This window comes from Mustelus asterias, chromosome 5 (assembly GCF_964213995.1).
Source record: "Mustelus asterias chromosome 5, sMusAst1.hap1.1, whole genome shotgun sequence".
Lineage (NCBI taxonomy): Eukaryota > Metazoa > Chordata > Chondrichthyes > Carcharhiniformes > Triakidae > Mustelus > Mustelus asterias.
Genome location: NC_135805.1, coordinates 145,689,153 through 145,715,079, shown reverse-complemented (window position 1 = coordinate 145,715,079; position 25,927 = coordinate 145,689,153). Strand labels below are relative to the sequence as shown.

Genomic DNA, 25,927 nt, shown 5'->3' with positions numbered 1-25,927 from the left:
TAAAAGGTTTACCCTTTATACTCGAACTATGACCCCTAGTTCAGGACTCCCCCACCATTGGGAACATTCTTTATGAATCTACCCTGTCTAACCCCATTAGAATTTTCTAAGTTTCTATGAGATCCCCTCTCACTCTTCTAAACTCCAGTGAATATAATCCTAACCGATTTAGTCTCTCCTCGTATGACAGAACTGGCATCCCAGGAATCAGCCTGGTAAACCTTCACTGTACTCCCTCTATAGCAAGGACATCCTTCCTCAGATAAGGACACCAAAACTGCACACAGTACTCCAGGTGTGACCTCAGCAACACCCTATACAACTGCAGCAAAACATCCCTATCCCTATACTCAAATCCTCTCGCTATGAAGGCCAACATACCATTTGCCGTCTTTGCTGCCTGCTGTACTTGCGCGCTTACTTTCAGTGACTGATGCACAAGGGCTCCAAGGTCTCATTGAGTATCCACCTCCCTCAATTTACACCCATTCAGGTAATAATCTGTCTTCCTATTATTGCCACCAAAGTTGATAACTTTGGGGTGGCACAGTGGTTAGCACTGCTGCCTCACAGCGCCTGGGACCTGGGTTCAATTCCCACTTGGGCCACTGTCTGTGTAGAGCTTGCATGTTCTCCCTGTGTCTGCGTGGGTTTCTTCCGGGAGCTCCGTTTTCCTCCCACATTCTGAAAGGAGTGCTGGTTAGGTGCTTTGACCCGAACAGGTGCCGGATTGTGGCACTAGGAGAATTTCACAGTAACTTCATTGCATTGTTGATGTAAGCCTTATTTGTGACTAATAAATAAACTTTAAAAATAATCCATATTATACTGCCTGTGCTATGCAGATGCCCACAGACTCAACCTGTCCAAATCACGCTGGAGCATCTCTGCATCCTACTCACAGCTCACCCTCCCATACAACTTTGTACCGTCTGCAAACCTGGAGATAACATTTAGTTCCCTCTTCCAAATCATTAATATATAATGTGAACAGTTGTGGTCCGAGCACAGATCCCTGCGGAACCCCACTAGTCACTGACTGCCAATCAGAAAAAAACCCATTTATGCCAACTATTTGCTTTGCATCTGCTAACCAGCTTTCTATCCACCTTAAGACGTTACCTGCAATCCCATGTGCTTTAACTTTACATAGTCTGTTCTGTGAGGTCTTATTGAAAGCCTTCTGAAAATCTAAATAAACCACACCCACTGGTTCTCCTTGGTCAACTGGACTAGTTACATCCTCAAAAAATTCCAGTTGGTTCGTCAAGCATGATTGCCTTTTGTAAATCCATGCTGACTTTGTCTGATATTTTATTGACTTCTGTTCCTACTTATGTTTCGCCAGTCAGAGAAACACTGCAATGCGGATGAGCTTCCAAGGCTACCTTTGTCTGGCGATAAGGCTGAAATGTAAAGATAAAAATGTACTAAACAGAAAAAGCCTGAACCTCTGTTTCTCTTATTGTCCCTGAACCATTCTCTCTGTTTCACTCTCTCTCTCTCTCTCTGTTGGGTGTGAATGGTTGATTGACATCTTGATCCACCAGTCAGCTGTGTGGGACTTGGAGATTCCGCCCATGGAATGTCACGCGCCTCGTCCATTAAACAGCTCGTCCGCGACCGAGTGACGTCACGGGCACTGCGCATGAGCAGAATCTCGCCAGAAACAGGAAAGGAGCGGCGTCAATTAGCGCGCATGCGCAGGTATTTCAGCGCGAGCGGCAACGGTTTGAAATTAATGGTGAGACACAGTTTGAGTATTGATCAATTTCATCTTAATACAAAGAACTAACTGGATTATAACACTGAGTATATTTGGGTTACTGATACTGTTTCAAAACAAGGACTATTTCTGGAAATTCATCCTCAGCCTGGAGAGAAAATGGCGAATTTCCGCTTTTTACCCGAAATGAAACCAAACCCCAGACAGAAAAACAGTAAATCATCTGACAGCGTGTGAGCCGGGGGGGAGGCGGTGGCGGCGCTGGCGTGTGAGCCGACAGTGTTTGATTTGATTTATTATTGTCACATGTGTTCTATACAGTGGAAAGTATTGTTTCTTGCGCTATAAAAAGCATACCGTTCATAGAGAAGGAAAGGAGAGAGTGCAGAATGTAGTGTTACAGTCATAGCTAGGGTGGAGAGAACTATCAACTTAGTGTGAGGTAAGTCCATTCAAAAGTCTGACAGCAGCAGGGAAGAAGCTATTTTTGAGTCGGTACGTGACCTCAGACTTTTGTACCTTTTCCTGACGGAAGAAGGTGGAAGAGGGTATGTCCGGTGTTGCGTGGGGGCCTTGATTATGCTGGCTGCCTTTCCAAGGCAGTGGGAAGTGTAGACAGAGTCAGTGGATGGGAGGCTGGTTTGTGTGATGGATTGGGCTACATTCACGACCCGTTGTAGTTTCATGGGCAGAGCAGGAGCCATATCAAGCTGTGAACAACCAAAAATAATGCTTTCTATGATGCATCTGTAAGATCTAGTGAGAGTTGTAGCTGACCTGCCAAACTTCCTTCGTCTTCTGAGAAAGTAGAGGCGTTGGTAGGCTTTCTTAACTAGTGTGTTGTCATCAGGGGACCAGGGCAGGTGGTTGGTGATCTGGACACGTAAAAACCTGAAGCGCTCAACCATTTCTATTTCATCCCCATTGATGTAGACAGGGGCACGTTCTCCACTACGCTTCTTGAAGTCGATGACTGTCTCCTTCGTTTTGTTGACATTGAGGGAAAGATTCTCGTCGTCGCACCAGTTCACTATATTTTCTCTTTCCTGTCCCGTCAATGTTTTAGATCCAACCAACAACTGTGGTGTCATCAGCAAACTTGAAAATTGAGTTGGATGGGAATTTGGCCACACAGTCATAGGTATATAAGAAGTATAGTAGGGGGTTGAGGACATAGCCTTGTGGGGCACCGGTGTTGAGGATAATCGTGAAGGAAGTGTTGTTGCCTAAGCTTACTGATCGTAGTCTGTGGCTTAGGAAGTTCAGGATCCAGTTGCAGAAGGAGGAGCTGAGCCCCAGGCCATGTAGTTTGAATCCAAAAGAGAAAATGCTGAAAAAGGTCGGCAGGTCTGGCAGTATCTGTAAGGAGAGAAATGGGCTGACGTGTCGAGTCCAGATGACCCTTTCTCAAAGCTAGCTCTCGAGCTTTGACAAAGGGTCATCTGGACTCGACGTCAGTTCTTTTCTCTCCTTGCATAGAAATCATAGAAACCCTACAGTGCAGAAGGAAGCCATTCGGCCCATCGAGTCTGCACCGACCACAATCCCACCCAGGCCCTACCCCCACATATTTTACCCACTAATACCTCTAACCTACGCATCCCAGGACTCTAAGGGGCAATTTTTTAAAACCTGGCCAATCAACCTAACCCACACATCTTTGGACCATATGCTACCAGACCTGCTAAGATTTTCCATAATTTTCTCTCAGATTCCAACATAGCAGAAATTTGCTTTTATTCACAGTTTGGAGATGAGTTTCATAGGAAGAATGGTGTGTAACCTGGGTACAATGGAGTCAATGAGATTAAATTGTGTGTAGGAACATATGAATTAGGAGAGAGAGAGCAGGCAATTCAGCCCCTTGAGCTGAATCAGTTGTTTCTACAATCAAACATTGGGACAATGTTAGGCATTGGATTTGCCTGTGTAAACCTCTCAAGGTCCCATCCCTCATTTAGAACCTTCCCAAACTAAGTTGATGAACATATCTTCAGTCACACTTCCTCATGTCTTTTCTGAACAGGCTAATGTTTTTATTTTTATTTAAAGCATCTCAGATACTGATGGGATCTAGCCAAGAGCGGACAAAGGGGCCCTGACAAATATATTTTTATCCTTGCTGGATACTGGAGAGGTCCTGGCGTCAAGCTAATGTTAACCTTCTGGGGTGACACAGTGGTTAGCACTGCAATTCTGGCCTTGGGTCTGTGTGGAGTTTGCATGTTATCCTCAGGTCTGCATGGGTTTCCTCTGGGTGGTCCAGTTTCTTCCCATGTTCCAAAGATGTGCGAGTTGCGTTGATTTGGCCATGGTAAATTGCCCCATAATGTTAGGGAGACGAGTAGTTCAAATACGTGAGGTTAAGGAGATAGGGTCTGGGTGGTATTCTGATTGACGCAAACTTGATGGGCTGAATGGCCTCCTGCACTGTAGGGATTGCATGATTCTGTTGAAGAAAAGAAAAAGGGATAATCCAGGAAATTATAGATTGGTGAGTCTCATATCAGTGGTTAGGAAGCTTTTGGGTAGGATTCTTAAGGATAGGGTTTCCGCGCATTTGGAAGAGCATGCCTTAATTGGGAATGTTGGGGATAAGACCTGGGTGGGATTGGGAAAGGCCTTGTGCAGGGTCGGTCACATCTTACTAACTTGATTGATGTTTTTGAGAAGGTGTTGAACACTGGATGTTGTTTGCATGGATTTTAGCAAGGCTTTTGGCAACACAGACTCATCCAGAACATGTAGATGCATGGGATCCACGGTGACTTGACCACTTGGACTCAGAATTGGCTTGCCCATTGAAGCCAGAAAATATTGGCGGAAGGGTATTTTTCTGGCTGGATGTCTGCAGCTAGTGTTGTTCCGCAGGGATCTGTACTGGGACCTCTGCTGATTGTGATATATTTAAATGACTTGGATGAAAATGTAGATGGCTGGGTTAGTAATTTTGCAGATGACACAGAGAGATGGAATTCTGGATAGTGTAGAAGGTTATCAAATGATGGGATATAGATCAGCTGCTGATATGGGCGGAGAAATGGCAGATGGAGTTTAACCTTGGCAAGTGTGCGGTGTTGAACTTTTGGAGATCAAATATTAAGGGTAAGTATACAGGGCCCTGAACAGCGTTGATGTAGAGAGGGATATTGGGGTTCAAGTCCATTGCTCCCTGAAAGTGGCCACACAAGTAGATAGGATGGTAAAGAAGATGTGTGGCATGCTTGCCTTTATTGGTCAGGCAATGAGTACAAGAGTCAGAATGTCATTTTGCAGTTTTATAAAACTTTTGTTGGACTGTATTTAGAGCATTGTGTTCAATTCTGGTTGCCACATTACAGGAAGGATGTAGAGGCTTTGGAGACGGTGCAGAGGAGGATCACCAGGTTGCTGTCTGGGTTAGAGAATATGAGCTTTAAGGAGAGGCTGGACAGAGTTGTTTTCTCTGGAGCGCAAAGGCTGGGGGGGGTGACCTTATAGAGTTCTATAAAAGTATGAGAGGCATAGATAGGATTGACAGTCAGAATCTTTTTCCCAGAGTTGAAGTGTGTAATACTAGGGGGCATCCACTTGAGGTGAGAGGGGAAAAGTTCAAAGGAGATGTGATTGGCAAGTTTAGAGTAGAAGATGTCTGGAACACACTACCAAGGATGTGCACGCAGGCAGATACATAGGGAAGGTGGTGGCGTAGTGATATTAGCCCTGGACTAGTAATCCATAGACGCAGGGTAATGCTCTAGGATGCAGTTTCAAATCTCGCTACCGCAGATGGTGAAATAAATAAATGTAAAAGTCTAACAATGACCATGAAACCATTGTCGTGGATAGCACTGCTGCCTCGCTGCCCCAGGGTTCCAGATTCTCAGTGTGGAGTTTGTATGCTCTCTCCTTAAATACACGGGGTTAGGGGATACGACCTGGGTGGGATTGTTGTCAGGACTGGCTTGATGGACCAAATGGCCTCCTGCTCTGTCAGGATTTTATGACTATATGATTATGCCAGTATCAATGTGAGTAAAACATCAGATAATTGAACGTTACATGATCTGAAACTTGAATATAATTTCATGCTTGGGAACAGTTTGAACTAGATTTGCAGAATTTACTGATTTGAGACTAGATTACCTTTGCACATTTGACAAATGAAAGGACTGATTGAGAGCTTAGTTGGAGATGAGGAGATGCGCAATGGCACGGTGTGACACGTGAAATTTCACATCAGCCCCACACCTGACCTGTCCCTCTGAAGCCAATGCCCACAAACTGAGTCATCTTGTGGAAATACAGTCTCTCTACATGCTGTTCATACCACAGCAGGCAGAGGTTGCTTGCATGGTGTTCTGCTGCATACCTGTCATCTCCTTTCTGTGAGCCTCAATCCCTCCCCCCTCACGTTACTGTTTGGGTCCCTGGTGGAGGGCTCTCAGTGTAGGAATCGTCCACACCATTAGGGACTTTGGTTGGAGCATGTTGCATGCAGCAGTCTTTTCGAACTGTAGGTTGAGTTGGTTTACAGACATCCACGATGCTTGCTTCTTTTGCAGCCTTTCTGAGTCTGTGGATGACCCTTTAGGTAAATTATCCTAGGCAGCACCCATTTTCTGGTTTTCTGAAAAATCTGTAACGTTGTTTATTCTTGCAGTTCTGCCCCATGTTTCTGATCTTGGTGCACCCAGTATAAAGAAGGTTGAGGGGCAGGGAGGAGCTCCTTGTGGGCCTGCTCCCAGGCTTGGCCAGATAGGCTAGGTAGAGGAGATTTGATGGAGTTGTCCTTCAGATAACTTGTGCCTTTTCTGTGGCCATGTTAGTTGCTGGTTTCCCATGGAAAAGGAGCTCGACATACCTGCCGGCATGATCAAGGAATTCCTTACCTGGTGGGCAATCCAGGGACTAGGGTGCAAGCTGAAACCCTTGAATGAGATTTTGTTTTGATGTTTCAATTTTCTTTTGGGATTCTGTTTACTTTGATGCAGTATCCCAAGATACAGAAGGAGTTCCAGGAAGGACTCCCAGAAACTTGTTCAGATGCATAGCTTCTAAAGAGTATCTTAAAGTAGGAGAGGGATCCACAGACAGAAGAGTTTTATGAACGGGGTTGTCAGAGCTTGGGGCCGTGGCAGCTGAAGGCAAGGCCCCCACATGTAGAATAATTCAAATAAGGGTTGGTCGCACTTGCAGGAATGCAGAAATATTGCTATCATCTAAGGTTGGAGTAGGTTGTATAGACAGGCAGGTTGAGGCCGTGAAGAGATTTGAAAAGCTCAATTGAGGTTTGGGACGATGAGCACAGTGATGGGAAAATGAGACTTACTGCAGGTTGAGTTACAGGAAACAGGCTCTTGGAGCAGTGGGTGTCCTCATCTTACATGTGTAAAGTGATTTCATTTGATGAAAAGCAATGTATTTACGAGAAACAGACAGCGAGACTCCAGAGATAATACTGTGGGAATGGGAAGAGAAACTAATGCCAGTGATTCGCAGTCTGCAATTGAATAGATAAAAATTAAGCAGGAACAATTGAACCAGTTATATCCAGCTGGACAATGTTGGAGATGAGGATCATGTGACCAACTGTGCCAAATTCTACAGAGAGAGAGACGGCAGAAGATACTTCATTGACCACTTGTTCTGTGAATGTCATTTTTGACTTTGATAAGAGCTGTATCAGTATTGTGGCAAAGGTGGAAACTTACAAGTTCCAAGAAAGTTGTGTGTGGATTTTGGAGGTAATGATGTTGTCAAGTATTTTGGAGAGAAATGAAGGCTGGACGTGGACCAGGGTTTTTCAGGGACAAATTTGACAAAGATGGTTTTTCGAATAGTAACAACCGCACATAGATTGTGGAGTAACTGTCAGATTTTCCAGTCATGTTTACATGGTATTGGCGAGATTGGAAACACTAAAAAAGTTCCACAAACACATTCTGGATATCAACTCGCTGCTTAATGTTACAGACAAGGTATTTTCACTTTTCTATTTCCATTTACCCCTCCTTTTAATCTATTTATTTCAGAGCATCAGAGTCTGAAAACATCTGTCACAATCATGGCTGAAGGTGTCCATAGAGGAGACTATCCAACATCTTCCAAAAGAAGGATATTGGACAATGGTAGGTTCAGAAAATACCCTCCAAAACATAATCACTGTCCTGTTATTGAATCCAGATCTCATGCAAGAGCCTATAGCTCACACGGGAAGAGGGAAAAACACAGTGACAGAATTATAAAGCGGTTAAGCTGATATATTATTTGAAGATGTGCTGAAAGCAATGGATAGAGTACATCTCAGGGTATTGTATATATGGACACTCAGAAGGCATTTGGAAGACTTTCTGAAAATTTGAATCATGGAATTGAAGGCAAATTATTGACTTTGTTATGAAATTGGGAGAGTAACAGGAAATGGAGAGTAGGCAAATGACATTAGGCTGACTGACAGAATGCAACTTGCCTTGTTCTACAAGGATCTGTGTTAGGCTCTCAATTATTCACCATATTTATTGACAGCCTCGATGATGGAATAAAATGTCTGATAATGACAACATTGTAGGCAGTATTGCTGGAAATATGCAAGCAGGTATCAGTGAATTAAGTGAATTGGCAGATTGTGTCAAATAGATTACCATATCGGCAAGTATGAGGTCATCTATTTTCAATAAGGGATAGAACAGAGCCCTTTCCAAATGGGGAAAAGCTAGAAACTTTGAAGCTCAAGATAAACTTGGAAATTCATAGACGGAAGTTTTTGAAGTATGAGAACGTAAGAACTAGAGCAGGAATAGACCATCTGGCCCCTCGAGCCTGCTCTGCCATTCATTAAGGTCATAGCTGATCTTTTTGTGAACTCAGCTCCAATTACCTGCCCTGTCACCATAACCCTTAGTTCTTTTACTTGTTGTGGGAAAAATGCCACTTTGTGAGTCAGGCTTGAAGGTTTCAACAATACAGTTTTATTTAACGAAGCTTCGTGGAGAAAACGCACTGGCATTCCGCAGTGCTTCTAGACAGCTACCTTCTCTCAATGAGACAATAGGAGCGGTCCATCTTTATACCCTTTACACAATAGATGGACCGGACATCGAGCCATTATCACATTGTTGTAATCAAGTAGGTGATCGATCGTTAAACACATCGTTTTAGACAAATACAGACAGATACAGACATAAGCATGTTAACATCGCATTGTTCTATGAATGGATACATTTCCTAAGTCAGTGACTATCAATGACTTTAGTTTCGGTCTATTCATACAGTAGTTTACAGTAATTGGTTTTCCTGCAGTTATGTATTCCCGATCCCACCTGTAGTTAATCTTATTATCTATCCGTATTGTCCTTATCTTTAAGCCCTGGCTGGCTTCCTGTAGGATTTGATTCCTGCATGTTTAACTTTGGATAGCTGCCTGTCCTTTATGTTTTAATCTCAGGTGGCTGTTTGTACTAAAAGTCAGTGTCCGTTTAATGTCTCTTTCCCAGGTGACTGTTTGTGTGCCAGGCAACCATCTTTTGTGTACCCATCTGTATATTTTTCCTCCTTCATACTGTTGAAAGTCTATCTATCTTTGTCTTTTAAAAACGTTCAACGAGGTAGCTTCAACTGCTTCACGGGGCAGGGAATTCCACACATTCACAAACCTTTGGGTGAAGAAGTTCTTCCTCAACTCAGTCCTAAAATTGCTCCCCTTATTTTGAGGCCACGCTCCCCAGCTCTAGTTTCACCCGCCAGTGGAATCAACCTCCCTGTTTCTACCTTATCTACTCCCTTCATAATCTTATGTTTCTATAAGATTCCCCACCCCCATTCTTCTGATTTCCAAATGAGTATAGCCCCAGTCTACTCAGTCTCTCCTCATAAGCCAACCCTCTCAACTCCAGAATCAACCTAGTGAATCTCCTCTGCACCCCCTCCAGTGCCAGTATACCTTTTCTCAAGGAGACCAAAACTGTACACAGTACTCCAGCTGTAGCCTCACCAGCAGCTTATGCAGCTGCACCATAACCTCTTTGTTTTTAAACTCCATTCCTCTAGCAATGAAGGACAAACTTCCATTGCTGCCTTAATTGTCTGCTGCACCTGTGAACCAACTTTTCACAATTTGTGCACAAGGACATCCAGGTCCCTCTGCATTGCAGCACGCAGCATTATTTTTGTTTAAATAGTCCATTTTGCTGTTATTCCTACCAAAATGGATGACCTCACATTTACCAACATTGTACTCCATCTACCAGACCCTTTCCCACTCACTTGAACTATCTATATCCCTTTGCAGACTTTCAGTGTCCTCTGTACATTTTATTCTGCTACTCGTCTTGATTTATCATTGTCACATATTGGTTTACAGGGGAAAGTATTGTTTCATGCGCACTATACAAAGCATACCATACATTGGGAAAGAAAGGTGAGAGTGCAGAATGTAGTGTTAAGTCATAGCTAGGGTATAGAGAAAGATCAACTTAATGCGAGGTAGGTCCATTCAAAAATCTGATGGCAACAGGAAAGAAGTTGTTCTTGAATTGGTTGGTACGCGTCCTCAGACTTAGAACAAAGAACAAAACAGCACAGGAACAGGCCCTTCGGCCCTCCAAGCCCGCGCCGCTCCCTGGTCCAAACTAGACCATTCTTTTGTATCCCTCCATTCCCACTCCGTTCATATGGCTATCTAGATAAGTCTTAAACGTTCCCAGTGTGTCCGCCTCCACCACCTTGCCTGGCAGCGCATTCCAGGCCCCCATTGTGTATCTTTTTCCCGATGAAAGAAGCTGGAAGAGAGTATGCCTGATGTGCGTGGGATCCTTGATTATGCTGGCTGCTTTACTGAGGCAGCGGGAAGTGTAGACAGTGCCAATGGCTGGGAAGGCTTGTTTGAGTGATGGACTGGGATTCGTTCACGACCCTTTGTAGTTCTTGCGGTCTTGGACAGAACAGGAGCCATATCAAATTGTGATACAACCGGAAAGAATGCTTTCTTTGGTGCATCTGTAGAAGTTGGTAAGCGTTGTAGCGGACATGCCTGAGAAAGTAGAGGCATTGGTAGCCTTTCTTAACTATAGTGTTGACGTGAAGGGACCAGGACAGGTTGTTGGTGACCTGGACACCTAAAAACTTGAAACCCTCAACCATTTCTACTCCGTCCCTATTGATGCGGAGAGGGGCATGTCCTCCACTCTGCTTCCTGAAGTCGATGGCTATCTCATTCGTTTTGTTGACATTGAGGGAGCGATTATTGCTGTCGCACCAGCTCACAGATTCTCTCTTTCCTGTACTGTGTCTCATCATTGTTTGAGTTCTGACCCACAACCGAGGTGTCATCAGCAAACTTTAAAATTGAGTTGAAGGGGAATTTGGCTATACACTCAAAGGTTTGTACGGAATACAGCGTTGCTGAGGACGATGGAGGTCATGTTGCCTATTCTTACTCACTGCGGTGTGTGGGTTAGGAGGTCTCGGATCCAGTTGCAGAGGGAGGAGCCAAGCCCAAAGCTATGACGTTTGGAGATGAGTCTCATAGGAATAATGATGTTAAATGCTGAACTGTAGTCTATAAATAGGAGTATAACATGGGTGTCATTGTTATCTATGTGTTCCAGGGTTGAGTGTAGGGCCAAGGAGATGCTATGGACCCATTGTGATGAGAGGCGAACTGTAGTGGATCCAGGAAGTCTGGGAGGAATTGATTTGTGCCATGACTAACTTTTCATAGCACTTCATAATGATAGATGTCAGTGCCACCGGACAATAGTCATTAAGGCACTCTGCGTGGCTTTTCTTTGGTACCGGGATGATGGTCGGCCTCCTTGAAGCAGGTCGGATCTCAGATTGGTGTAAGGAGAGGTTGAAGATGTCTGTGAATACTCTGGCCAGCTGGTCCGCGCAGGACCTGAGCGCTCGTCCAGGCACCCCATCCGGGCCAGTCTCTCTCAGTGGGTTGACTTTTGAGAAAGCTGCTCTGACGTCGGCAGTGGTGACCTTCGATACAGGTTCGTCCGAGACTTCCGGAACGGAGGGAGTATTCTCGTTGATCTCTTGCTCAAAACGGGCGTAGAAAGCATTGAGCTCGTCAGGGAGGGGTTCATTAGAGCGGGTGATTTTACCTACCTTCATCTTGTAGCCTGCTGTGTCTTGCAGACCTTGTTAGTTTGTGTGGCTAACCTGGGATTCTAGCTTAGTCCGGCATTGTCTTTTGGCATCTTTTGATGGATCTCCATAGATCATGTCTGGCTTTCTTGTATAGACAGTAAGAAGTCTCACAACACCAGGTTTAAGGTTTCTTGTATAGGTTAGGGTTGCCTGACATGAATGCCTCAGACTTGGACTTAGCAGATGGTGGATGTCCCTGTAAATCAATGGTTTCTGATTGGGAAACATGCCAATTTACTTCTTTGGTACAGTTTTCTACACGTTCAAAATTAAGTCAGTTACTCCAGTGGCGTACTCATTCAGGCTGGTTGCCGAGTTGACTGACTCTAAGCAGTCCTGTAGGAGATCATCCAATCCCTCAGAACAGCATTGCACGACTTTCTTTGGATTCTCCCGTTTCAGTTTTTGCTTGTAAACCGGGAGCAGGAGGACAGCCTTGTGGCCTGATTTGCCAAAGTGTGGCCGGGCAATAGAGTGGTAGGCATTTTTGATACGTGTAGCAGTGGTCTAGGATGTTTGATCCTCTGGTGGAACAGGAGACGTGTTGGTGGTATCTTGGTAGGACCCTCTTGAGCTTGGCCTGATTGAAGTCCCCAGTCACGATGAACAAGGCCTTGGCGTGTTTTGTCTCAAGGCTGTTTGTGGTGGTGTATATTTCATCCTGTGCAGTCTTCATGCCTGCATGGGGTGAGATGTAAACTGCTGTCAGGATAACAGAGGTGAAGTCCCACGGAATCTTCGTGTCAACTGCAAACTTTGACACACTACACTTGGTCCCCAACTCCAACTCATCTGTAAATTGTAAACAATTGCAGTCCCAACACTGATCCCTGAGGCAAATCACCAGTCACTTGTTGCCAACCAGAAAAACACTCATTTACCCCCACTTTTTGCTTTCTGTTAACTAATCCTCTAGCCATGCTAATAAATTACCCGTAACACCGTGCACCTTTATCTTCACAGTCTTTGGCGTGGTACCTTGTCGAATATTTTCCAATCTGCTAGAATCGCCCAGAGTCCAGCGCATTTTAGCAAATGCACCAGCAATAATTTACCATTTTCCCCTGCCATCTCTTTTGGTACCCTGAGATGCATTTCATCAGTGCCAGGAGACGTCTACCTTTAGCCCCATTAGCCTGCCCAACACTACTACTTTAGTGATGGTTTCTAGGTCCTCGCCTGCCATAGCTTCCTTGTCATTAATTTTTGGCATTATTATTTGTTATTTTTGTCTTCCAACGTGAAGACCGATACAAAAAAACTTGTTCAGTGCCTCGGCCATTTCCTCATTATCCGTTATTAAATCCCCCTTCTCATCCTCTAAAGGACCAATGCTTCCCATAACTACTCTTTTTCGTTTTATATATTTGTAGAAACTTTTGCTGTCTGGGTTTATTTTCTGAGCTAGTTTACTCTCATAAATTATCTTACTTTTCTTTATATCTTTTTTCGTGGCTTTCTTTTGACTTTTAAAGATTTCCCAATCCTCCAGTTTCCCACTAATCTTTGCCACTTTGTATGCATTTTCTTTCAATTTGATACCCTCCTTTATTTCTTTAGATGTCGATGGCTGATTATCCCTTTTTCTACAGTTCTTCCTCATCACTGGTATATACATTGGTTGAGCACTGAAAAATCACTTTGAAAGTCCTCAATTGTCCCACCACAAAGCTTTTGCTCCCAGTCTACCTTACCCCACTCCTCCCCTCATCCCATTGTTTAAGCACAAGATGTTGGTATTGGATTTAACCTTCACACGCTCCATCTGTATTTTAAATTTAACCATATTGTGATCGCTCCTGCTGAGAGGATCCGTAACTGTAAGATCATGAATTATTCCTGTCTCATTAAACAGGAGCAGGTCTAGGGTAGCTTGCTCTACACAGGAGCAGGTGTAGGACAGCTTGCTCTACACAGGAGCAGGTCTAGGATAACTTGTTTTACACAGGAGCAGATCTAGGATAGTTTGTTTTATGCAGGAGCAGGCCTAGGATAGCTTGCTCTACGCAGGAGCAGGTCTAGGATAGCTTGCTCTACGCAGGAGCAGGTCTAGGATAGCTTGCTCTACGCAGGAGCAGGTCTAGGATAGCTTGCTCTACCCGGGAGCAAGTCCCGGATAGCTTGCTCTATGCGGGAGCAAGTCTAGGATAGCTTGCTCTACACAGGAACAGGTCTGGGATAACTTGCTTGTATCGTGAAAAGAGAGAAAAAACAACAAATAATGTCATGCTGTTCTTTATATCCAGAGGACAAGGGCATGCAGGGGGACAAGTTGCGAGACAAGCTCCTAAATAGACCATTCCTGGGCTGTGGTGATTGCAGTGAAAATAAGGGCATGACCTTTCAGGAGTGAAATTGGAAAATGCTCCTAAACGCAGACATTTCTTGCACAAAGGCAATTGATACTGGAAATTTGAGATGGATCGCTTCTCATTAACCAGGGGTATGAAGTGATTTGGAGCCAAACTGGGTATACGGGCTTTCACCACCAATTGGATAAAATATCACTGAATATTTTTCGAAAGATGATTGATAATGTGGCTCACAAGAGGTTTTAGTGTGTTATAAGTTTTATGAGGAATTGAAACAGCCTAAATAACTCAATCATGTGTTTCTATTTTTTCCCATTTGTGTTCACAGATCCAAACTCTCAACTCACTGAGTTCTTAACAAACTGTGATGACCAACTTTTGAAGTTGAGAAATTTCTACCGGGACAGACTAAAACAAGCAATTGAAGGAGTGGCGAGACTTTTAACAGAATACAGCCATATTGGTGTAAAAACAAGTCATGTAAGTGTGGGATATAGTGGATTTAGTGATTTTTGTCCATTTTAACATCACAGATCTGATGGAATTAGTAAAAAATAAATTGCTGGACCATAGAAAAACAAGATCTCTCTTGCCGCTCTTCTAAGACACTCTGCTCCAGTTTAGCTGCAACACTGGCATCTACCCAACCACGTGAAAAAAAAAGTTCAAGTTTGTTCACCCAAAATAGGACAAATCCACATGGAGAACTGGCATTCCATCAGCCTACTCTCACTGAGTAACAAAGAGATAGATGTGATTGACAGTGCTTTAAAGTGGCACATACTCTACAATAACATGCTCATTGAAGCTCATTTTAAGTACTGCCAGGAACACTTGGCTCCTGGTCTCAATACAGCCTTGGTCCATTCATGGAGCAACACGACTGTTCTCCCCCAGATGTCACAACATTTTTTAACCAAACAGCACCAGGAAATGTCAGTACAATGGAGTCAGTGTGAACTGTGTAAAGCTCTGTGATAGCTGCAGTCATACCGAGCACAAAGATGGCCATGATTGTTTGAGGCCAATAATAGTAGACTCATGAGAGATGCTGGAGTTCACCAACGTTATGTATTCTCCACAAACATCTCCAGCTACTTCGTGATCTTTCCACCATCAAATGGTCAGAAGTTGAGATGTTTGCTGATGATTTTAAAATGTGCAACTCAATTTGTGACTCCTTAGACAGAAAGAGCTGGATAAGTGGTCAGTGATAGTCCTGCCACACAACTCCATCTTTGCTTGCCATTCAGCAACATGACCGTTGTTGAATCCCCCACCATCATGAGGGTACCATTGACGAGGGGGTCACCAGAAACTTAGCTAGAAGGGTCAGATAAAAACTGAGTACACGAGGAGGCTGGAAAGTTTGCTGCAAGTGGCTCACTTCCTGAGTTCCCAAAGCCTGTGAATCATCCACAAGCTACAAATGGGGAATGTGATGGAATACTCCCCACTATCATGGATTGGTGCAGGTCCAACAGTATCCAAGAAGCTAGACATCATTCAGGATAAGGCTACCCACCTGATTTGCATGCAATCTGCTCCTGTAAACATTCCCTCCACCCACTACAGACACTGCGGTAGCATGTGTACCATATACACGATGAACTCGAGCAACTTGCTAAGTCTCCCTTAACAGAACCTCCAAAACCCAGGAATGATAAAAGCTGCAGAATATGTTCAAAGTCCCCAGTAATTCCTAATCCAATCCCTTCATCCAATTGCTTTCTTCAATAAGTATTTTGAACTGAGGCATCTCGGTCTACATGATCACATCAGGAAAAAAAGAAATACTTTGATTTCCATGTTTTTTCACGTCTACCAGCCATCTCAAATCCCCTTATAATCAATGAACTGTTTTTGAATTGTAGTCATTGTAATGTACGAAACATAGCAGCCAATTTTCATACATTAAATTCCCACAAGCAGTAATGTGACAATGAATTGATAATGTATGTTTTTACGATGTTAATTGAGGAATAAATATCCGACACTTTTCTGAAATAGTGCAATGCGATCTTTTACATCCACTAGAATGGGCAGATTGTATCTTATGTTCATGTTTCATCTGAACGACAGCACTTCCAATAAGTCAGCAATCCTCAGGACTGTAATTGAGTATAAGCCTAATTTTTGCATCCCCCAAAAAAGCCCTATTAGGAGGAAGGATTATCTCATTCATTGAAATAAATATTTTACTGTTAAATATGCACCTAAACAATTTTATTCCCATGCTACTCATGAGAATGATTGCAACATTAGATCTTTGTAGAATTTGATAGGAAAGAAAGAGATCAACACAGCAAGTATTGTGAATTTGAAACCACCTTCTGAAGAGGTGAAAATAGCTAAAGGATCTGTCAGTGTCTGTAACTAGGACAGGGAATGGTTTAGGCATAATCCTGAAAACAAAGGAAAATAGTTTTAGTGGCACTGGAAAATGGTGAGTGCAGAGGTAACAGAAAGGGTATATGGGGAAAGGCTGTTTAAAACAGGAAGAGTTGAAATGATGGAAATGTGTCAAGCACAAACGGAAAGAAACACACGTGAAAAGTTTGGGCTGGAAAACCCAACCAGTCCCCATCGTGACTGTACACTTATTTCATTACCTGCTTTCAGAATCTTAAACTTCCACCAAAATATAAAAGCTAAGAGGCAAAAAGAGCCATTGGACCACTGGAAAATGAGGCTGGAGAACTAATAGTAGGAAACAAAGTAATGGCAGAGGAACTGAATAGTTACTTTGCATTAGTCTTCACGGTGGAAGACACCAGAGGGATGCCAGAGCTCCAGGAGAGTCAGGGGGCACAGGTGAGTGTAGTGGCCATCGCTAAGGAGAAGGTTCTGGGGAAACCGAAAGGTCTGAAGTGGAGAAATCACCTGGACCGGATGGACTACACCCCAGGGTTCTAAAAGAGATAGCTGAGGAAATTGTGGAGGCATTGGTGCTCTTTCCGGAATCACTCGAGGCAGGAAGGGTACCAGAGGACTGGAATGTGGCGAATGTAACACTGCTGTCAAAGAAGGGAGGGAGGCAAAAGATGGGAAATTATAGGCCGGTTAGCCTGGCAAGATTGGAGAGTCCATTATTAAAGATGAGATCGCAGAGTACTTGGAAGTGCATGATAAAGTAGGCGTGGCTTTGTCAATGGGAGGTCATGTCTGACAAATCTGTTAAAGTTCTTTGAGGAAATAACAAGGAAGTTAGATAAAGGAGAACCAGTGGACGTGATTTATTTGGATTACCAGAAGGCCTTTGACAAGGTACCGCATAGGAGACTTTTAAATAAGTTAAGTGCCCATGGTGTTAAGGGTACAATCCTGACATGGATAGAGGACTCTCTCAGCTCCACAACCCATCTCATCAGCAGAGATTGCCCACAGTGCCTGCTGAGAGAAGTGCATGATTTTTATAGTTTCCTCAGGACCCTCTCTATTCCCCGGCAAAGGCAGCCTGGATAACACATCTGCATTCGCGTGCAAGTCCGACTGATGGTAGTAAATTTAATACGAATGTCCTGACAATATCAATGCCCATCTTTGCAACCTCGGTGCAGCCATCGACAGAATACCTGAATAGAGTCCCAAAATTTTGGTGAGTGGCCTGTGGTCCATCAGTAGGAGAAACTTCCAGCCATACAGCAATTGGTGGAACTTGGTAACCCCAAAAATTTCACCAAGTGCCTCCTCCTCTATTTGAGCATAATTTGCTTCCACTTTATAGAACATAGAACAGTACAGCACAGAACAGGCCCTTCAGCCCACGATGTTGTGCCGAGCTTTATCTGAAACCAAGATCAAGCTATCCAACTCCCTATCATCCTGGTGTGCTCCATGTGCCTATCCAATAACTGCTTAAATGTTCCTAAAGTGTCCGACTCCACTATCGCTGCAGGCAGTCCATTCCACACTCCAACCACTCTCTGAGTAAAGAACCTACCTCGGACATCCTTCCTATATCTCCCACCATGAACCCTATAGTTATGCCCCCTTGTAATAGCTCCATCCACCCGAGGAAATAGTCTTTGCACGTTCACTCTATCCCCTTCATCATTTTATAAACCTCTATTAAGTCTCCCCTCAACCTCCTCCGCTCCAGAGAGAACAGCCCGAGCTCCCTCAACCTTTCCTCATAAGACCTACCCTCCAAACCAGGCAGCATCCTGGTAAATCTCCTCTGCACTCTTTCCAGCGCTTCCACATCCTTCTTATAGTGAGGTGACCAGAACTGCACACAATATTCCAAATGTGGTCTCACCAAGGTCCTGCACAGTTGCAGCATAACCCCACGGCTCTTAACCTCCAACCCCCTGTTAATAAAAGCTAACACACTATAGGCCTTCTTCACAGCTCTATCCACTTGAGTGGCAACCTTCAGAGATCTGTGGATATGGACCCCATGATCTCTCTGTTCCTCCACAGTCTTTAGAACCCTATCTTTGACCCTGTAATCCACATTTAAATTTGTCCTACCAAAATGAATCACCTCACATTTATCAGGGTTAAACTCCATCTGCCATTTTTCAGCCCAGCTTTGTATCCTATCTATGTCTTTTTGCAGTCTACAACAGCCCTCCACCTCATCCACTACTCCATCAATCTTGGTGTCATCAGCAAATTTACTGATCCACCCTTTAGCCCCCTCCTCTAGGTCATTAATAAAAATTACAAATAGCAGAGGACCAAGCACTGATCCCTGTGGCACTCCGCCATCAACCTGCCTCCAGTCCGATAATTTTCCATCCACCACCACCCTCTGTCTTCGATCAGATAGCCAGTTACCTATCCAATCGGCCAACTTTCCCTCTATCCCACATCTCCTTACTTTCATCATAAGCCGACCATGGAGGATCTTATCTAACGCCTTACTAAAATTCATGTGTATGACATCAACTGCCCTACCTTCATCAACACACTCAGTTACCTGCTCAAAAAATTCAATCAAATTTGTGAGGCACGACTTGCCCTTCACGAATCCGTGCTGACTATCCCGGATTAATCCGCATCTTTCTAAATGGTCATAAATCCCATCCCTAAGGACCTTTTCCATCAACTTACCAACCACCGAAGTAAGACTAACCGGCCTATAATTACCAGGGTCATTTTTATTCCCTTTCTTAAACAGAGGAACAACATTCGCCACTCTCCAGTCCTCTGGCACCATCCCCGTGGACAATGAGGACCCAAAGATCAAAGCCAAAGGCTCTGCAATCTCATCCCTTGCCTCCCAAAGAATCCTAGGATATATTTCATCAGGCCCAGGGGACTTATCGGCCTTCAGTTTATTCAAAACTGCTAGTACATCCTCCCGTCTACTTCCTCCAGCCTATTAGCCTGTAACACCTTCTCTTCCTCAAAAACATGGCCCCTCTCCTTGGTGAACACTGAAGAAAAGTATTCATTCATCACCTCTCCTATCTCTACTGACTCCATACACAAGTTCCCACTACTGTCCTTGACCGGCCCTAACCTCACCCTGGTCATTCTTTTATTCCTCACATAAGAGTAAAAAGCCTTGGGGTTTTCCTTGATCCGACCCGCCAAGGACTTCTCATGCCCCCTCCTAGCTCTCCTAAGACCCTTTTTCAGCTCATTCCTTGCTAACTTGTAACCCTCAATCGAGCCATCTGAACCTTGTTTCCTCATCCCTACATAAGCTTCCCTCTTCCTTTTTGAAAGACATTCCACCTCTTTTGTGAACCATGATTCCCTCACTCGGCCATTTCCTCCCTGCCTGACAGGGACAAACCTATCAAGGACAGCCAGCATTTGTTCCTTGAAAAAGTTCCACTTTTCATTAGTGCCTTTCCCCGACAGTTTCTGTTCCCATCTTATGCCCCTTAATTCTTGCCTAATCGCATCATAATTACCTCTCCCCCAATTATAAACCTTGCCCTGCCGTACGGCCCTATCTCTCTCCATTGCAATAACAAAAGACACCGAATTGTGGTCACTATCTCCAAAGTGCTCTCCCACAACCAAATCTAACACTTGACCCGGTTCATTTCCCAGTACCAAATCCAATGTGGCCTCACCTCTTGTCGGCCTATCCACATATTGTGTCAGGAAACCCTCCTGCACACACTGAACAAAAACTGCCCCATCTGAACTATTTGACCTACAAAGGTTCCAATCAATATTTGGAAAGTTAAAGTCCTCCATGACAACTACCCTGTGACCCCCACACCTATCCATAATCTGCTTAGCAATTTCTTCCTCCACATCTCTATTACTATTTGGGGGCCTATAGTAAACTCCTAACAACGTGACCGCTCCTTTCCTATTTCTAACTTCAGCCCATATTACCTCAGTATGCAGATCCCCCTCGAAGTGCCTTTCCGCAGCCGTTAAACTATCCTTGATTAACAATGCTACTCCTCCACCTCTTTTACCAGCTTCCCTACACTTACTGAAACATCTATACCCCGGAACGTCCAACAACCATTCCTGTCCTTGTTCTACTCATGTCTCCATAATGGCCACAACATCGTAGTCCCAAGTACCAATCCACGTCCCAAGTTCATCTACCTTGTTCCGGATGCTCCTTGCATTGAAGTAAACACACTTCAACCCACCTTCCTGTCGACTGAGAGAGCGAACTAGACGCAGAAGTGATGGATTGATCTTTCCCATTTGTTATCATGTGGGATTGCAACGCTCCCACACCACACGGTGGCACGTCACAGACCAAATGAAGCGGTAATTTTGGGTTAAAATGTACTACTGAGACTTCTTCAATGCCTCATTCGCTGCTTGGCAGGCCTTCTCACATACCTATGTCCACTGCCATGTCTAAACTTTCATCGGTCGTCAATGCAGTGTCTTCAGTACTGTCACTAAATCTGGCGCAAATTTGCCATAATGGTTTATAAGCCCCAGAAAATATGCCTATTGGGACATGTTTTCCAGTCTTTCATTATGGCTCCCAGCATCTTATGTAACCATTCACCATCAAAAGCATGACCAAGATATTCAACCAACTCCTTAAAAAACTCACACTTGTCTTTCCTAATCTGCAGTCCATGTCCTGCAGACTCTTCAATGTTTCTTCAAGGTTCTGTAAATGTTCTTTACCTGTGGCACCTGTTTGCAGTATGTTATCTAAGTAACATTGGACCCCCGGAAGACCATTCAGAATTTGATTTATTGCCCTTTGAAAAATGGCCAGCGCCGTTGTAATTCCAAAAGGTTCTCGCTTGTAATGGAACAACCCTTTTTGGGTGATGATGGTTAATGGTGGTTGTGAATCTTTGGTCATCCCCGCCTTGCAGATGAGCTTGATTTTAGTGATTTTTTTTTCTGCCAGCCAGGCCACTAATTAAATCTTCAATAAGGGGTAACAGACACTTCCACGCATGAGTCCAGGTTCCCTGACTTTAAAGCCCCCAAATAACCTCACTGAACCATCAGTCTTCATGACTGGAACAATGGCCCATTCACTTGTGTTCATTGGTTTCAAAAATCCCAACCCTACTAATTTCCCAAATTCGGCCTCTGCCTTGGGTTTAATTGCATATGGTACTGCACGAGCTTTTGTGCTCTTGGGGCAAACATTTGGTTTCAACCGTACGTTCACTTTCACTCCTTTCATCTCATTGAGGGTTCCTCTAAGCACCTTCTCAATAACTCGGTCAGACCCAAACAAGCTTCCGTTGACCACTTCCCAATTTAGTTTCAATTGTTTCATCCAAGATCGTCCGAACAATGCGGGGTAATATCCTTTAATGCTGTACGAGGGTAGATGTGCTCACTGGTCCCTCAGCTGTACCTTGTCAGTGATGCAGCCCTTCAGAGAAACAAACAGGATGATATTTGCGGGCTTCAAATGAAGGTCGTTCAGCTTTTCTTTATATATGGACTCGGGAATCAATGACACAACTGCCCCCATATCCACCTCCATCTTCGTTGCCTTTGCTTTCAGTTTGGGCATTGCCCAGAACCAGGACACTGATTCTACAATTTCGGACAATGTGAGGCATTTTCTGTCAGTTGCAGCATTGAGCCCTTCTCATCCAGGAACTGGTCTCCGTGTGTCCCTTAGCACAATGACAGCATTCCTCAGGTCCTGATTGACTTTCTGGTGCGTCAACCACCTTGTGTACTTTAGCACTTGAACTTAAATCTGCTCCCTCTGCGGCCACCCATTCCATGGAGACTGCAATTTCAAAAGCCTTTGTGAAATCCATTTGCACCTCCATCAGTAACCTTTGCTGAATTTCTTCCAGTTTGAGGCCACATATGAGTCAGTCTTGATGCGCTCCATTAGAAATGCCACAGAATCATAGAACTCTACTCAGTTCTTGAGAATTGTGACAAATTGAATGATGTTTTCGTCCTCCATCTTGTCCCGCTGGTAAAACTGGAAATGTTTGGCAACCAGCAATGGTTGTGGTGCAGTGTGTCCATTAAATATCTTGCATAACTCCATGAATGGGAGTGGGAGGGTAAGGACCCAGTGGTCGTGGTCTACAAAGGTATCAATGACATAGGTAGAACAGGAACAAAGGTTCTGCTGAGGGAGTATGAACAACTAGAGCTAAATTAAAAAGTAGAACCAAAAAGGTAATAATCTCTGGATTACTACCTGAGCCACGAGCTAATTGGCATAGAGTCAATAAGATTAAGGAGGTAAATGCGTGGCTCAAAGTTGGTGTGGGAGGAATGGTTTGAATTCATGGGACATTAGCATGGGGAAGAGGGGACCTGTTGCGATGGGATGGTCTTCATCTGAGTCGTGCTGGGACCAGAGTCCTGGCGAATCGTAAAACTAGGGCTGCAGATAGGGCTTTCAACTAAATAGTCGGGGGGGGAGGGTTGAGTTGTATGACGAATTAGAAAATCAAACTTAAAGGAGAAGGTAAAATTGCAGGTTATGGAGCTGGGGGCTCAGGAGAGGTTAGTAAAGTTTCCAGACCACTTAATAGAACAGAGTACAGAAGGTGGCAGGAATCTAACCTAAGGCAGAGCAAAAAAGGTGACAAGTATGAGAAGGGAGGTGGTCAATGCAGGTCTGAGGGTGTTGGACCTAAATGCGCGCAGTATATGGAATAAGGTAAATGAGCTTTTTGTGCACATTGAAATTGGCTGGTACGATGTTGTGAGCATCACAGAGACGTGGCTGCAAGAGGATCAGGGCTGGGATCTAAATATCCAAGGATATGTGTGCTATTGGAAGGACAGGCAGATGGGCAAAAGGGGTGGGGTTGCATTGTTCGTAAGGAATGAAGTTAAATCGATAGCAAGAAGTGATATAGGATCAGAAGGCATAGAATCTCTGTGGGTAGAATTGAGGAATCACAAATTTAAATAGACCCTGATGGGAGTTATGTACAGGCTCCCTAGCAGTAGTCAGGATGTGGGACAGAAAATAAATCAGGAGATAGAAAAGGCATATAAAAAAGTCAATATTACAATAATCATGGGGACTTCAATATGCAGGTGGACTGGGAATATCAGGTAGGTAGTGGATCCCAAGAAAAGGAATTTGTGGAATGTCTAAGATGGTTTTTTGGAGCAGCTTGTGACAGAGCCTATTAGGGAACAGGCAATTCTGGATTTGGCGATGAGTAATGAGGCAGACTTGATTAGGGAACTTTAGGTGAAGGAACCCTTAGTGAACAGTGACCACAATATGATAGAATTTACCCTGCAGTTTGCGAAGGAGAAGCTGGAATCTGATGTAACGGTATTACAATTAAATAAAGGTAACTACAAAGACATGAGGGAGGAGCTGGCCAGAGTTGATTGAAAAGGGAGCCTCGCTGGGAAGACAGTGGAACAGCAATGGCCGGAATTTCTGTGGGTTATTCGGGAGGCACAACAGAAATTCATTCTAAGGAGGAGGAAACATGCTAAGGGGAGGAAGGCATCCATTGCTGACGAGGGAAGTCAAGGACAGCATAAAAGCAAAAGAAAAAATATCAAAAATGGTGAGAATTAGTGGGAAGCCAGAGGATTGGAAAGCCTTTAAAAGTGAGGACAACTAAAAAAAAAAGCAAAAGGGGGGAAGAAGATGAAGTATGAGTGTAAGCTAGTTAGTAATATGAAAGAAGAAAGGAAGAATTTTTTTTTTCAATATATCAAAGGTAAGAGAGAGGCAAACATTAGACCACTGGAAAATGAGCTGGAGAAGTAATAATAGGAAACAAAGCAATGGCAAAGGAACTGAATAGTTACTTTGTGTCAGTGTTTGCGGTGGAAGACACCAGTGGGGTGCCAGAGCTCCAGGAGAGTCAGGAGGCAGGGGTGAGTGTAGTGGTCATCACTAAGGAGAATGTTCTGGGGAAACTAAGGTCTGAAGGTGGATAAATCACCTGGACCGGATGGATACACCCCAGGGTTCTAAAAGAAATACCTGAAGAAGTTGTGGAGGCATTGGTGATGATCTTTCAGGAATCACTGGAGGTAGAGAGAGTACCAGAGGACTGAAAGTAGCTATGTAACACCGCTGTTTAAGAAGGGAGGGAGGCAGCAGATGGGAAATTATAGGCCGGTTAGCCAGAGTTCGAACATTGGCAAGATTTTAGAGTCCATTATTAAAGATGAGATCGCAGAGTACTTGGAAGTGCATGATAAAGTAGGACTGAATCAGCACGGCTTTGTCAAGGGGCGATCATGTCTGACAAATCTGTTAGAGTTCTTTGAGGAGGTAACAAGGAGGTTAGATAAAGGTGAACCATGGATGTGATTTATTTAGATTTCCAGAAGGTCTTTGACAAGGTGCCGCAAAGGAGCCTATTAAATAACTTAAGTGCCCATGGTGTTAAGGGTAAGATCCTGGCATGGATAAAGGATTGGCTGACTGGCAGGAGGCAAAGAGGGGGGATAAAGGGGTCTTAGGATGGCAGCCGGTGACTAGTGGCGTGCCTCAGGGGTCGGTGCTGGGACCACAACTTTTCACAATATAAATTAATGATTTGGAGGAAGGAACTGAAGGTGTTGTTGCTAAGTTTGCAGATGATGCAAAGATATGTCGAGGGACAGGTGGTATTGAGGAAGCAGGGGGGCTGCAGAAGGACTTGGACAGGTTAGGAGAGTGAGCAAAGAGGTGGCAGATGGATTACAATGTGGAAAAGTGTGAGGTTATGCACTTTTGAAGGAGGAATGGGGGCATCGACTATTTTCGAAATGGGAAAATGCTTAGGAAATCAGGAACACAAAGGCACTTGGGAGTCATTGTTCATGATTCTCTTAAGGTTAACATGCAGGTTCAGTCGGCAGTTAGGAAGGCAAATGCAATGTTAGCACTCATGTCAAAAGGGCAAGAATACAAGAGCAGAAATGTACTTTTGAGGCTGCATAAGACTCTGGTCAGACACCATTTGGAGTATTGTGAGCATTTTTGGGCCCCATATCTAATGAAGGATGTGCTGGCCTTGGAGAGGGTCCAGAGGAGGTTCACAAGAATGATCTCTGGAATGAAGAGCTTGTCATATGAGGAACGGTTGAGGACTCTGGGTCTGTACTTGTTGGAGTTTAGAAGGATGAGGGGGGATCTTATTGAAACTTACAGGATACTGCGAGGCCTGGATAGAACGGACGTGGAGAGGATGTTCCCACTAATAGGAAAAACCAGAACCAGGGGGCACAACCTCAGGCTAAAGGGACGATCCTTTAAAACAGAGATGAGGAGGAATTTCTTCAGCCAGAGAGTGGTGAATCCATGGAACTCTTTGCCGCGGAAGGCTGTGGAGGCCAGGTCACTGAGTGTCTTTAAGACAGAGATAGATTCTTGATTAATAAGGGGATT

At 44.2% G+C, this 25,927-nt stretch overlaps 1 long non-coding RNA gene across 1 annotated transcript in view; it reads left to right on the top strand.

The window, feature by feature from the left end:
- The first annotated feature begins 1,625 nt into the window (after positions 1-1,625).
- Positions 1,626-25,927, top strand: part of LOC144493868 (uncharacterized) — a 28,001-nt gene continuing 3,699 nt past the window's right edge. Inside the window, exons 1-3 of the long non-coding RNA XR_013497801.1 lie at positions 1,626-1,744; positions 7,741-7,840; positions 14,504-14,655. This is a non-coding gene — a long non-coding RNA (uncharacterized LOC144493868). The remainder of the gene's footprint in view (positions 1,745-7,740; positions 7,841-14,503; positions 14,656-25,927) is intronic.